Source organism: Fringilla coelebs, assembly GCF_963513975.1.
Source record: "Fringilla coelebs genome assembly, chromosome: 11".
NCBI lineage: Eukaryota > Metazoa > Chordata > Aves > Passeriformes > Fringillidae > Fringilla > Fringilla coelebs.
The window spans coordinates 9,660,144-9,675,826 of NC_140037.1; positions in this window are offsets into that span (position 1 = coordinate 9,660,144).

Here is a 15,683-nt window from a genome sequence, read left to right on the forward strand (position 1 = left end):
TTTTTACATAAATCAAAATTAACCAACGGATTCTGAGGTGTTGAGTTAAACTCAGCTCTGTTGAAAATGATTGTTACTCTAACAAAGTGCATTTAAATTGTGGTGTATTTCATGTGCTCCTGACAGAAGCCTGAATTTGGTGTGATACCAATCCAAACATGAATGACTGGCACTGGTGGTGCAAATACAAGACAGAAGCAGGTCTGGCACGGATCCCTCTGGCTGTGACAGGGCTGCATCCAAAATGCTGATTTTTTGTCATGTGATTGGAAGATGGATGAGACACTAAGTGTTAATAAAACAATCATAGAACCTCTGTAGACTGCAAAGAACTACGAATTTCGATTTTCCAAAGCAGTGTTTGAAATTGTTTTAAAAGGACAAGAAAGCTGCAAATTTCAAAGTGAAAGATGAGGCCTTGCTGTAATTGTGGGTAACTGCAAACACCTACAGGTAAACATGAACAAATCTGCAGTAGAAGCAGGTTACACATTTCAGGTTTGTGGTATAACTCAAATAACAACCTGGTTTTGTTAGAAAGGGTAAGAGAGGACAGGTCCCTGCTTAAATTTTATTCTGTTGAATCTGAAACTCTGTGGAATATGCTCCTCCAGAAAGCCTATCATTTAAACACATAAATCCATGGAGTTTTTTCAGAGAGGTTTCTTGACAGCCAGAAGGCAGAGGCTGGTGCCCACAGGGGCTATAAGAGGAGATTCTGCGCTGGCTCAGCTCCCTTTTCAGTCCTAGTGTTTAGATAAATAAAAACATTTATAGCCAGGAACATTATCACCCTAAAGAGACCCACAGTCAAATGCTGTGACTGCAGCAATCACAATAACATGATAAAAAAGTGCCAGAAATTGCACTTTTCTGGTAAAATACCAGTTGTAGTCACTGTATGCAGAAGATTCTGGCTTAAAGATTGATATATGTATTTCTAGGAAATCATACCTTAAATCAAACACTCATAATTTTTTCATTAATTTAGACTAGCCCTTCACAATATTAGAAACAAAATACTAATATCTTTGTATTTAAAATTCACTGAGGAAATACCAAACAGTTCTGAAATAAGTTGCATTCAAGAAACAAGATGCTGTTACAGAGCTGGCAGGTGAACTCTCAATATTCTCCTGTTTTCTGTGCATTAGGCTCAGCCATGGAGAAATCTTCAGTTCTAATCACTCAAATCTCTATTAAAATAGCATAAATTCAGTATAAGTTATTTTCAAAACATGGCTATATGAAGTAACTAATATTAAACATGTTTCGTGTTTAGAATAAAAACAGCCTAGTTTTTTGCTTTTGCTTTTTTTTTGTTGCACATGGGAGCCTGTCTGCTCTTGCTCAGGGAGATGTATGATCTCTCAAAGTACTTTCTAGAGCTGCTTTTCATGGAGTGTGGGTGTAAAAGTCTATCAGATCTTAGGTCTTAGGGTTGGAGATGAAAGCTGTCCATAATTAAGTCATTATTTATTTAACCTATCTGCTCACTCCTCCAAATTTGGCCTGAGCCATCCATTTGAAACTTACTTTGAAACATAAAAATAAAGGCTTCCCTTGAAGCAGAGCAATATATAACTGAATATTTTTATACAAGATCTCTTTCAATATACTCCTCTCTGTCCCTAGGAAAAGAACATTAGAATTTTGGTTCTTTGAAAACCTTTGTGCATAGGTGCCCAGGGTCTCAATTAATTTGATGATATAACCATATCAAGAAATAAATAGGAAAAAATATAATTTAAAAGTGTCAGTAGAAGGCAACACAGGGAGAAAGGCTCTCTTCTAATGGTTTGTGCATGGGATCTAGACAGCTTCCTCTAAATGCCTGTTTCCCTCACATGAGGCACAGAAGAAGGATGTTCCTGACTTGAAGGACTTACTGAGGTGCACAGAACCCATAGGGAGAATCTGGGTCTTTGCCCTCCTTTCTTTTAGGGCATTGTGGAAAAGTGTTGGCTCGTTTCTCCTGTCATTAGGTATGCAGGGTCAGTAAATATGATACATGTATGCCTTGAAATTTCATTCCATTCCCCTATTTGCTGCCATCACTGAGAGAACACTCACATGCTGCTCCCTGTTCCCTTAGGCTGCTGCATTCATTCATCCTGGAACACGATTTTTTTCCCCATTCCTGTTTGGTTATCAGCCTAAACTCCCAGCCTGTGGTAATGAAAAGTTATGGGGAGAAAAAGATGTGCATAAAGAAGTGTAGGACTGGAGATTAAACTCCCTATTGTAATTCATGTTATGCTAATGAGGCACATCAGATCATTCAGAGCAGGGTAATGCAGGGATAATACCAAGAAACCACATAATTTACTATGGGGAGCCTTTACTTAATACATCATACTTCAGCAAGAAACTTAATAAAAGGAAGCTTAACACATAAATACCACCAAGAAGCGTAGAAGATAATGCAGCATTTGATCAGAATAATACACAAACACTACTGTGAAACCTAATTTCCAACAAGTTACCCAGGAATCAAAACATACATATTGCTTATTGCTGCTGCTGAAGCAGTAGCTTAATAACTAAGGATACCAGAAGAGGCACAATAAGCATTTCCTATTATTTATATTCCCCTGTTGCCTATAATGACCATATAACTTAATATTTGATTGAATGGTCTGTGTATGAAAGCCATTTCCCTTGCAAATTAATCCTAGCACTCAGCTGCTGAACAGCAAGAATTGTTACCATGGCACTGTCATGGGGCTTATCCCATGACATTTTTCCCTCAGTTTTATTGATGCTTCCCTTTTAAAGCCATCCAGTTTCATTTACTAATAAATGTATATTGTGCCCTAACATGTTTTGACTTCTATTCCATCAAGGGTCAGAAACCCATCGTTGCTGGCTTGTTATTTGTTATTATTAGCATTATGAGAATGTTTGATATCTCTCTGAAAACCTGCAATGTCCATTCCAATGAGATCTCAACATGTTGGTAATCCCTGAAGAAGGGGTTCAAAACCTTGGCAGAGGTGGGGAAAAGAAAGTGAAAAGACTTAGTGGGATGTGAGTGACATGATTTAAGAGCTCTGACTGACTGCCTGGGGTCCATGTTTCTCTTCTGCCTCATGTCTGGAAGCTGTGACCTTGCATGTGGAAACAGGTTGATCTGCAGGTGTCACCTGTGTAAATTGTTGCAGGAAAAGTGCCAGAATTGATTGATCTTTTTTTCCCCTTTTTCCACCTCTTAGTGTTCTTATTCTGGTGAACTTCCAAAACCAAAGTTAAATGAAGATTAAAAAGCTTGCCAGGCTGTTTTCTGTCTCACAGCTGAGAATCCTGACTTCTGCAGGTGATGGACTCACTCAGTCCTGTTGGGCACGCTGCCTCCCAGCTGAGGACAGGAGGGATCTCTAACAAACCCTGGCTTTACAGCTGCTCACCTTGAAAACTCTCAGAACCTGGCTATAATTCAGGGATCACAATGGTTTAGATTCTGCTGAAGATCTGGAGACTTCTGGGAATCTTGGTTTGGGATTCCTTTCATCCCCACAGAAACTTGATGTGATCAGCTCCATATTCTGGGGCTCCTGATTCAGACATTGTTTCCAAAGCTTTTACATTTTCAAATCCAACCAAAACCAAACCTGGTCTGACAGGGAGCCAGAGCACACAGCTTCTAGAGCTGCCACTGGGGTCAGATGAATCTCATTCTTTGTCCTAAATAAAGCCTTCTAACCATCCTAAGATAATTTATTCCAGGAAAACCAGTGTGTCCTTTCAGAAATCCCCTAGTTTCAGGAGCATTTTCCAGAATCAGGACTCAAGTGGGCTGAAACCAAGATACATGGACAGAGGTCAGGTGGAGAGCTGAAAAGGAGATGTAACACTGAATTCATGCTTTGTGTAACATAAAGTGTTACAGAATGAGCCTGAGCTGGCAATCTTTAACTTCACAGGTCTCTAGAACTGGTGGAGTGCTGTCTGCTCATCTCACAGCTGCTCTTCTGACACTCTCAGCCCAGTCTCCAGTCTGCCCACAGGTTTTAGAGGGGAGATCCAGGAGTCTCCTGATGTGGCCAGCGTTGGACTGGCTGCCTGAAGCTCAAGGTGTTCGTGTCAGTAATGCAATTTCTGTTGTCTTGCCTTCATTAAATGTCATTCCAGATGAAGACACTCAAATGTATTCATGCATTATCTAGACTTTTAAGGTTTTTTTTTGCCAGATTTTCAGTCAGTTGTGGAAAAATCAAAACGGCTGGACAATATTCAGTATTCAAATGCAATTAATTATGTCAACTTGTTTCCCAGTATCAGTAAAACACTAATAACATAATCCTTAATCTACTGCTGGTCCCTGTGTGAGAAATGTAATACCCCATGACTTTTTTCAAGCATGCCTATTTACCAATTGCAGGAACTATTTTTCTGGGACTGTGTCCATATAACATTTGTTTACATTTACATTTACATTTGTAAGTAAAAATTGATTCAGGGCAAAAAGGTCTGTTTTCAACAATCTGCCAGTTCAAGTCTCTGTGTATACCTTGCAATGGGTGACGTGAAATGACACTGAACTAATTTATGCAGGGCTAATCTGTCAGTTATCATCCCAGGGAACTGTGATAGTTCTGATTTTGATCCCTAATTATACTAGATTAAGTAAAAAATGTTATTTTTGTGAAAGAACCATCAGCCACAATGTACAGCAGCTGTTATAAAACAGAAGTTGAAATTCAGAGCTGCTAATGAGATCTGGAAACTTACCTGCCATTTCAAAGTCCTTTATATTCTTCAGTTTGTGAAAAGAACATGTTCAGTTTTTGAGTACACAGTTTTACATAGTCATTTGTATTTACTCCATGCTATTTATTAATGAATGTGAGTAAAAAAAAAAAAAAAATGGCATTTCATATGACATAAATTTATAGACAACCAAAATGCATTTTGTTAGGAGAATTGCCCAAATGATAGTTTCAAAACTATGTCTAGATTTACTCTTAGTCCAGAGAAGAATCTTACCCCTCACTGCTTCCTAAGGCTTTGCACTGACAGAGGATTTGACAGATGGATTTGTGCCCAGGCCCTCAGCTTTGCCCTGCTGCCCCACTCCCACAAAAGAATTCTTGGCAATTAAAGCTCAGAGCTGAACAAAGTCAGAGGGTTGTGCAGGAGAGAGGTGGCAGCAGGCTGGGCTGTGGTGATGCCCCAAAGGGTGGAACAGTGACTGCTCTCAATTCAAAAGCCTTCTCCTGCCAAAGCACTGGTGTCTCTTCACTCAAGTAGATGTGTTCTAATGTGTTGCTATAAATTAAATGACTCAGTAGCCTCAGCTAAACAGAATTTGGTCCATTGGCAATGTTAAAACAATATTTTTTGGCATGTAAGTACCAGGCATTTAGTAATATCTCCTTTAATTAGTTTTGTTTGGTTCTGCTTCAACTTTCACTATTTCAGGGGTTTTCTTTCTTCTTCCTGTACATTTTTACTCAATCCTAACACGTGATTCTTCTTTGCTTTTCATTGCTTCCCCTTGGCACACTAATCAGGCTGCCAGGCTGCTCAGTCTCAGCAGGGCCAGCATCCTTTTGGCTTTGCCCAGTGCCTATCCTCGTGTTCTTCAGATGTTTTGCCTTGAGTTTGTGTGGCACCATCCTCAAGAAACCTGTCTGACTATGGAGAAAAAGGCATGCAATGAGGCATCAATAAAGGGACAAAGATCAGGTGCCCTGAGGAGGTAGGACATCAATAAAAAAGAAGGAATGAGTGCCTCTGAGGAAGATAAAGCAGTGTGATTCACAGCTCTGGAGAATACTAGACAGGCATGAAATGTTTGTAAGGTAAATAATAGCCTAAGATCAAAAAAAGCAAACAAAAGCAGTTGAAGCACAGTATCAAACAGAATTTAAATAAATCATTAAAAGAAAAACCTATTTCTGGAACCATAGGATACTAAACAGCATTTAATTAAAAATGTGTTCTTGGTCTTCTCATGTGATTAGTTTTGCATCACTCTGCCATTTATTTTGGTGATATTGAGGCCAAAGGGGCTGGTGTCCTGGGCTGAACAAGATTTAAATAACAGAACTTGTGCTGAGGTTAGTGAAAAACTTTGATTTACTTCAGTGGAACTATCAACTTGTCTATTCTTAGACCCAGAAAGCAATTTTTACTTGACACCTGCTGTTTTATCTCACTTTCTCTCTCTCACTTAATGTCGTAGCTGGCAAACACAGGCACTGGAGCTGTGCCTAATGCCCTGCTGGGGGAATCCTTGACCCCTTTTGTAGGCAGGGCTGCCTTTGGGTGGACAGATAAAATCTAGTCCAGAGGACTGTGCAAAAACATTAAAGGAAACCTTGGCAAATTTAAGTGGGTCATATTAGTGTACAGCTGGAAAAATAACAGCTTAAGAGCTTTTGATCTTTTCAGTAATATGTGGTGATTTTTTAAAGATAGAAGTATTTAGAGTAATTTTTTTGCCTTTGCTCTTCAGGTTATGTCTGAAATGATCTGCCATAAGTCACTGTTTGCCCACATCAAAACAGAAGATGTCCATGTCATGTTACCTACAGGATGCTCCTCATTTGTATTATCAAGACATTCAGATGATTTCTTAGGTAACAACTGCAGGAATTGCTTTTTCTGTAGCAAATGTTTTACAAATATTGATAGTGTTTTAGCCCTAGGGCTTAGCTAGCATGTTATAGATGAGAAGGAAAAGGCAAATAAAAGGAAAAATGTACTAATGTTTATTCTACAAAATCAAATAAGTGATTTAGTGATTGGTGAGACCCCTATAAATCACTGCAGACTGTGTTTCCAGCAGGCTTCTGGAGATGAATCTGCTCTCCTGTTTAACACAGCCAGGCCTGCCCAGAGCTCTGGCCTGACATAAATCAACTCTGTTCATACCCTGACTGCTGTGAAATGCAAGTCTTGATTCTCAGATTGCCAGATCCCTTCCCCTAGGGAAGAAAGCTGAGTGCTGTGGAGAAGATATTCCAAAAAAGCAGCCCAGATCTGGTTTGTAAAACTCTCACAGGAGAGAAGAGATCTATCACCAACCCTTCTGCGTGTTATATAACGCACTGGTGCTGATGGTATCATAAAAAAGGTGGTGTTAGGTCCTAAGGGAGTCATGGGCATGCTTTTGTGAGGATTTTTAATCTTTTAGTATATAATTAAACAAACAAACAAACAAAAAACAACCAAAAAAGAAAGCCTATATGTAGATAAGCAACACTGGAACTCTTGAAACAGAAGATACAAATTGCATTTTTATGCAGCTCTCATATTTCAGTTTTCTTGTAGTTGGTAAACCACAGGCCTTGTCCCAGCTAGGAGTGTCAGGGGCAAAAAGCCAAGATTAGTAAAATCAGTCAGAATCCTCTGGGTGTGATGGCAGTGCAGGGCTAGGGGACAGACAATCTGCTCTTAGATTAAATACCACTTTTGCAACTGTAACCCAGTATCTGCTGCTCAGTTTCTCTAACGCCTGCTCGAGGTACATTACCCATATAATTAAGCATGATTAAATGATAATTGCAGACTTTTTGCAAAGTAATTCCATGGCTGTTTATGCTTTGCAGAAAGCACATTTTTAGAAAGTGCATTTATTTTGCATGTGTCAAGGAAAAACTCTAAATGTTAGAGAAGTTGCAAAGGAATAATTGCCATAAATTTACAAAGGAATTACTAGGTAGCATATGCCTGAGATCGAATAAAGTACTACACAAATTTCTGTCAAGATGCAATTGTATTTTCAAAATGGCATTACTTTTGTATCATTTCTGAAAAGAAAAAAAAAAGTCATGGTAAATGGGAACATCTGTATTTGGTTATGGGTGATAAATGATTTAAGTGAGCTACCATGTTCTTTTATGTATAAAAGCCCTTCTGTCAGTGCTACAGAAACCCCTTCTTACACCTAATTCTGGAGGCACACAAAGGGTGCAATCTTTTGCTTTGAAATTTCTTCTTTTGAGCAAGGATAATTCAGTAAGCAAAGGGCAGGAAGGTCTGTACCCCACAGCATCACTTTGCATCTTAGGAAAAATCCTCATCTGCATTAACTTGTTGGTTTGGATGCAGGGTATACCTGTGAAGTGAATTTTCCCAGTTCTGCTGTGGAACCTCCTGGCCTCTCTGGGTGTGAGGTTTGGAGTGAGACTGTATGCTGGTGCTTCCTCAAATCTCATCCCTTTCTGGAGGGCATTCCAAAGGAAAACATATTTCTGTTAAATCTCAGGGAAACAATCACAAAGCAATCTTAGAAGCAGAATTTCTTTGAAGTAGATTTGGTTGTTTATCATTGTGATTTATATTTTCTTTGGGATAATGGCATTTTTGGGGGTTGTTTGCTTCCTCTTTGGGAACACCCTGCTCTCTGAAAGCAGTTTGTGTTTAGGGAGTCCTGGTGCCTTATTTCACATGTATTAAAATGTAGGCTCGATTAGGCTGATCATTTATTTTAATTTTATTAACTGTAGATTTGGTCATAGAGCATCTCAGCACAGGGCTGAGGCGTGGAGAAGTCTCAGTATGGATTTTATCAATGTTGATATCTATCTCCTGGGGGCTGTAGGGAAGGAAGAAGGGCTCAGGCTCCTCTCAGAGGTGCCCACTGACAGGACAAGAGGCACTGGGCACAGACTGAAACACATAAAATTCTGTGTGAATCTGAGAAAATAATTCTCTTATTGTGAGGGAAGTTGAGCACTGATGGGTTGGCAGGAGAGGTTTCAGTTTCTGTCCTCATACCAAACTGTGCTTGGGGGGGTCTGGTTGCCAAATCTTGCTGGAAGCTGGTGCAGAATGCACAGGTTGGTGCCCTCCTTTTCTGCATATTTCTGTTCAGGTTGTTTTTGCAATGAAGGAGGCTCTTTCTTCTCTCGTGCTCCTTTCTACTGAAATGACTTTTTCCTGAAAGATTTTCTTGGAAGGGATGTTGAAAAAATTTACAGAAACCAAGATGAGTATTAAACACAAAAAGTCTCTGGAGGTGGGATTTGCTGTGCATATCCTGCCACAGTCAAGTGAAACATTGCCTCTCAGGTGCCTAAATCAACTAATTAATCCATGCTACATTAATTATGATGGTGAAAAGCTAATCATAACTTATTGGCCTAAAAATGCAAGTGAATGAGAGAGATTTTCAAGGCTGGCTGGTGGCCCCAAACCAACATACTCCAAAAATCTGCTGGAGGTACCGAGCAGTACTCACCTGAGTAGTGACTGCAGGTAAGAACAAATCCATTATTTTTTGGGGGCCATTTCCAAAGGCAATGAAAAAATTGTTAGCATTCTCTTCATAACTAAAGGTTTTGTTAGTTTTCATGAAACATTTATACAAGATTTTCATCATTTTTGTCTTTGTGTGACATTTATGAGTTCCTCAAACGTTCTTATAAACATGTACTTTTATAAACATATTTCACAGAAGACAGATTACAGTATTGGACAATGCACATTTGTCTGGAATATTTACAAATTTCAGTCTCTGGTGAACTGCATGTTTATAGCTTTAGACAAGACTGACAATGTTGTAGTGATTAAGAGAGATTTCTGTGTTGGTTTTGATTACTGTGGCAGCAAAGCGTATCTGCAAGTGACAGAGTCAAATGAATCTCAGCCAGAACAGAAGGGATGTTAAATCTGGGATGCCCCTGTTGGTTTGCCTTTCCTTCTTTCTGTTTATCTCAGCAAATTATAGTCCTGCAGAGACTAGTTTGGATCTGAAGCTTAACCTACATTCCCTTAACATCTGTTCCTAAGGAGTAAAAACATATGAATTTGTACATGCTGATTCATTTTTGAAGGGAGACACTTCCCATGAAAAGCATTTCCACTGAAACATAATCCAAACACTCTCTAAAAGACAAAAATGAATGCTATAAACCAGGCTGAGATTAAAAAAAAAACCAAACAAACAGAAAAAGAAGAAGTGGTGCAGGGATTTTCACAGTAATTTTTCTTTTCAAAGCCAGTGCAGGTAAACAAACACAAAGGTAACCAACATAATGCATAAAACAGGAACAAAGAAAATTCCTGAAAATAAAACTCAAGTGGGAGAAGACACTGAGTGGAGAAGCATAGGATTTGTCTTGTCACAATCAAAAATAATAAACCAGGCAGGGAATAATGGCAAAATGCAAATTCTGAACGTTAAAGCCACTCTATAGGAAGAGAGTATTGTCATGGTGGAAAGCAATCAGCCTGAGGGCATCACAAAAGCATCCTTGACTTAAATCAGTTTTATAAATAGTAGTGACATGCTTCATATAGGTACTGACAAGACTAGATAGGCTTACAGAAAAGCAAATTTGTCTAGGATAATAAAAATAAAAACATTATGACAGATTTTCATCCTGGGACAATTTCAACTTTTGTGCTGCAGGGCATCAGAGCAGATTCCAGTGGTAGAGAATCCCAGACTATAATAAATGCAAACCTGGATATTCTGTACCATTATGGGTAATATCTTTGTTGTCACCATCATGTGGAAGCAAATGGAAAATATTTGTACTTTTGTTTGAATTTTTGTCCAAAATCTTCTCACACAGGGGAGATCATCTGACGTCACTGGGGAGCTGGGGGCTTGCTTTCTGCTTCAGCTGGGGATGTGGCTCCTGTTTTTAAGAACTGCATTTTCCTTCACATCTGCTGTCTTTATGTTTGAGTTTCTGGTGGCTGGGAAGAGCTCTATCCCCACGTCACAGCTGGAGAGAGAGAGAGGCAGTGTTCAAAGTTGCTTTCTTCCTTTTGAATGTGAAAAGGAAATTTTATCAGTGTGCCAAGCGGGAGGAGGAGAGCAGGCTGCAGAAGTGTTACTGCTGCTGCAGGAGCACTTTGTGGAGAGCCTCCAGATGCAGGGGAGCAGTGGGGGCTATTGCAGAGACCCCTCAAGGGCCACACACTCACAGACATGGGGAAAGTGTTGGTTTCCAGGACATCCATTAATGCTTGCTGCTTCTGAGTTCTCTTTGACTTAGCCTGGGAAGAAAGGAGGCATGGAAAGAAGGTGTTCCAACATTTGGTTTTATTTATTATCCTGCTCTGATTTGATTGGTGATAAACTAATTTTCCCCAAAGAGACCAATTTTACCCGTGGTGGTGATTGCTGAGCAATTTCTCCCTGTCCTTATCTCAACCCATGAGCCTTTAATTGTGTTTGCTCTGTCCCCATCCAGCTGAGGAGAGGAGGAGAGGCTCAGCCTTGGCATCCAGCCTTGGCCAGCCCACTTGACTTTTTTCAGTGGGAGAATGACCTCCCTGATTTCCTGAGATGTCTCCCAGCCAGAATTGTTCTGTGATTCTAAAACTGAAATCGCTTTAAGGAAAGGAAGTTCTAAGTCTGTGGGAAAATTAACTTATCTCTGTTTTTAACTTGACTTGAGTTCACTGGCTTTGTACCAATGTAACTGCCTTAAACATCTTCTGCAAAACCAGTGTCACAAAATGGACAACCTGCCATCTTTTCCAAACTTCTGGTTTGTCTCCAGGTCACTAAAGGTGCCTAACCAAAATGCACAATTGTGCACAATTGCACCTGCCCAGGCAGCCTGGGTCTATGCAGACTGTAGGATTTTCTGTTTTCTGGAGGTTTTCAGTTCCTTAAAGACAGCTGATGGTTCTGGCAATGTGTCTGACCCACCCTGGATGCTGACACAGACAGAACTAAAATATTTGTTGTTAGCAGCCAGAGACATTGTCTTAATTCAAGTGAATTTCTCTTTGGCTTCCCAGTGATTCCCAGTCAATATTTTTATTGGCAAGTTACTTTATTTACTGTATATGTATTTAATACTTCACCTTGTTTATGGAGGTATTTTTCAATGCCTTTTGGTACAGCTCAACTTTTTCTTAAATATGTGTAATTCCTCTTAAATTCCCACTTCTAGGATAAAATGACAGTTTTATTATGGAGCAGAGCCCTCATTCTTCTTCATAACCTTGAGCAAATCTGTGGGAGAGATTCTTCCATCATAAAATGAGAATACAGTCCCTTTCTTCCTGAAAGTAATTCAGGTTTTCAGGTGCACACAATCTGTTATCAGAGCTCAGGTGAGGGAAGATGCCCCACCTGTGCCCCTCTGCAGCACCAGGGCACTCTGCTGATGCCACTCACTTCTCTAATCTCTGAATGTGCTTCTGTTGGCTGGACCTTTCTCAAATAATCAGCATACATAACTGTAAATAGAACTGGAAACCCCTTGCTGAGCCCTTCCCTCACCATTCTGTTTTTCATCCACCTTGCTTGAGCAAGTGAGTACAGCACTGCATGTCTTCTCCAGCAGACAGAGAAGATAGTAGGATTTCCCACTCTTTTGTAGATACAAAGCATACCCATGGAATTTGAAATTTCATTTATTTTTCCATTGTCTTTTTCTTCATTTAAAATGTACCTAGTAATTCCTTTTGTCCTTTTACTTTTGCCCAGCAACATGAATCTCCTGATGTTGCATGTTAATTTCTCCTGACATGTGGTTATTGCTGTAATGTAATCCCCTGAGAGCTCAGCTAGGAGGTACATTTGTACCTGGTGGGATGCTATATTGGATGTCCAGTGAATTTATCCTCCCAGCTGCAAGTGGTGTAGCTCTTTGTCAAGCCTCTGTCTACTTCAATAAAAAAAATAATGAGCATGAAGATACCTTCATTGTCTGGGAACTCTTTTCTGTTCATGGAACTGCTTTTTACAGTGAAATTAATGGAATATTAAAGGTTCCTCCAGCTTCATGGCACATCAGTTGGATGAGCTAGTACATACTTATCAAGGCCATCTTGATATTTTACAAGCCATTTCATGTCTTAGTTCAAAGAAGTTAGGGTGTCTTTTCCTTACAGGAAGTGAGAAAAATATTACAATTTTACAGTGAGTAATTTTAGGGTCAGCTTTTAAAAATCTAAATGAACTGGCAGTTGCAGTTCCCAACAGATGGCAGATAAAGTGACTAATATTGGAAGATCTGCTTTAAGGATTCTGTTCATGTTTCCACTGTTTTGCAGATGGTTTGTGAAACAACCAACAGCTTCACTTTAAACAACAGTATTAATCAAAGTTGCAAAGCTTTCTCTCTGAAATTTCTCCTTGTTTGGGTGTTAAATAATAAAAAACAAAACATAAAACATGTTTTCTCCCTCTCCAGCAAACTTTGTTATCTCTGCCACGTCCCAGGTTTGTTCTGCCTTGTTGAGCTCCCCAGCAGCTCTGCCTTTGGCCACAGCTCCTGTGCTGGCTTACTGAGAGACTAATTGCTCTCTCTTGTAATATCTTGTTTTTCACTCAGATTCTTATTGCTGACTTCCCCTCCCACATTTTTAACAGGTTTATTTTTGCCACAACATGTCTAACTCAGTAGATGTGGGGACACCTCATTTTCTGAGACCTCATTTTCTGCAGAAGTATTGCCCCCTTCTCTTTTCTCACATGTCCAATATTGCAAATTATCCTATTAGGAGTAGTTATTGATTCCTTCCTGCTCATTTATGTTATCTGCAGTTGTGGTGACCCTCAATTCCTTTATCTTTTTCTTCTTCTCTGTGGAAACTCTTCCATTGATTATGGCCATTCTTGTTGATTTTAAGGTCTTAAGCTTGTTAGAAAATGTGTTTTATCATAAATAACAGAGAAATCAAAATAGAGTATTGTAGCTAAAGCTGTCCTTCTAGACAGCTAATTACACACGTTGCCCAAAATCCAGTTCTTCCACCTCTTGTTCTGCCTTTCTACCAATGCCTCAAAATCTTGCCCATGCCTTTCAAACCTTCTCTCCATGCATCTATTTTACCATTTCCCCATTAAAATGAAAAAAAATTAAAATTAAATTATCTTTGTGTATATATTACTTTTTATTCTTAGTTAAATTTATTTTTTTACCAATTAAGCCGACACATGTATGCAAACTTGTCTGGTTTTGGGTAGAGATGTTGCCTTAACATGGAAGTTCTTTTTGGCTCTTTCTTATGAGGCTAAAAGTAGCTGTTTATTAACAAGAATGATTTCTTGTAGCTAAAATAAATAGTCTGTTACTGTCTGGTCACCTCCCAAACCATAATATTTCCAAAATACACGGGCAGGCTCTGAGTTTTGGCAGTTCCTGCTGCTTATCCATAATGGACTATTAGACTGGAAGCTAAGCCAAGTAAATTTCCTCTCAGCTTAACTTTTCTTCTGGCAAATGCTTAATGTGTATGGTGTTTGCATTATAGCAATAAAGTCACAATATTCACTTAGGTTTAGTGATTTATAGCAGAAGCTTATTTTTTATTTACTCAAAACAAAATTCCTCACTGCAGAGAGAATATGAGTGGAAAATCACCTACCTTCACTGCTTTTTCAGCTCGATAAAAGTGACATCTGTGAGAACTCCATGTGAAGAGTTTTTGAGATCTGAATGAGGCTGAAAAATGCAAATGAAGGAGGATGAAAAACAGCTCAGATGAAATGCGGTGAAAGAAGAGAAAGAAAAGTGAGAAAATAAAAAAAAAAAAGCAAACCCAAATGTGATTGAGACTGGCAAAGAGGAAGAAGGGAAGCCTATGAGAATTCATTCAAGATTAATTGCAGAAACTGTTAAAACCTGGAGTATGCTTTTTGCAGTATGTGTTAATCTGTCAGCAAAGTGGGGAGGTGACATAGTCAGCAGGAGAGAGGTCCTGGGAAACTCAAGGTGAAGCTTGAGCTGACATTAAAAGAGGAATGACTTGCAGGCTCAATCTGCTCCCTGTTCCAGAATATCAGGAAGGACAGGTTTTTTATTATTTAATTTTGAAGTGGAGGAAGTGTTTCAATATCCTTGATGTTTCAATATCCTGGGTACTCCAAGGTGGAAGTTCAGTTAAAACAACACTTGGAATGGATGAAAAAAAAAATCCAAATACAGTTCTTTGACTTAGAAGTCCAATTAATGAAAATGATATTAAAAAGACACTAGCTAGATGTTCAGCTTTCCCTAATTGTCTTCAGAAGAAAAGAAGCATTATTAGACTTCTAATCAGCTCTAGAGAACATGAGGTTGAGCAGTCATTGCAGTGTCCTGGGAGGAACAGAGGAGCGTGCCCAGGGGCTTGTTAGGATTAGGAATGGGTGGCAGTGCTGATGCTTCCCACAGGCTTATACAGAGAAGGAAGAATTTGGGTCTAAAGTTTAATACAATAAACAGAAATTTAATGGATATAACAGCTAATACCCTCAGTGAGTGCAGTCAGGGTAAGCTGAGGGTTTACACTGGGATTTCTTAGAAGAGAGTGTGGCTCTTAAGTAAGGATGGACACTTCCTATTCTTTGAGAAATAAGCAGTGGAACAACCAGTGAAGATAAAGCAGACATAAATTATATTGGTTTGCTTTATTCTTCTGAACACTGATCGAAACAGTCACCCATAAAGGGGTTATCAAGGCTAGAAAGAGTCTTCCAAATGGCCAGAGCCAGAGCAAGCCCTGCAATGGGAACACAAAAGGACCAATGGCTGAAGGGGATAAATTCTGAAATATTGCCTGAAGTTTGTGAACTAGAAGCAAAGTTTTCACAAATCCCAACAACTCGAAATGCACTTTTTTGACTATTTGAAGTTCATGCTGCCGAAATTCTGAATAGAAGGAGCCAAGGTAGAAACCTCCCCTCAGGGCTGGTGTAGGTGGAAATAACTTCAACTCTGTGGCACATAATTGTGTTATGTGGGTGAATGTCTGAAGCTCTGAGCTTTTGACATTTC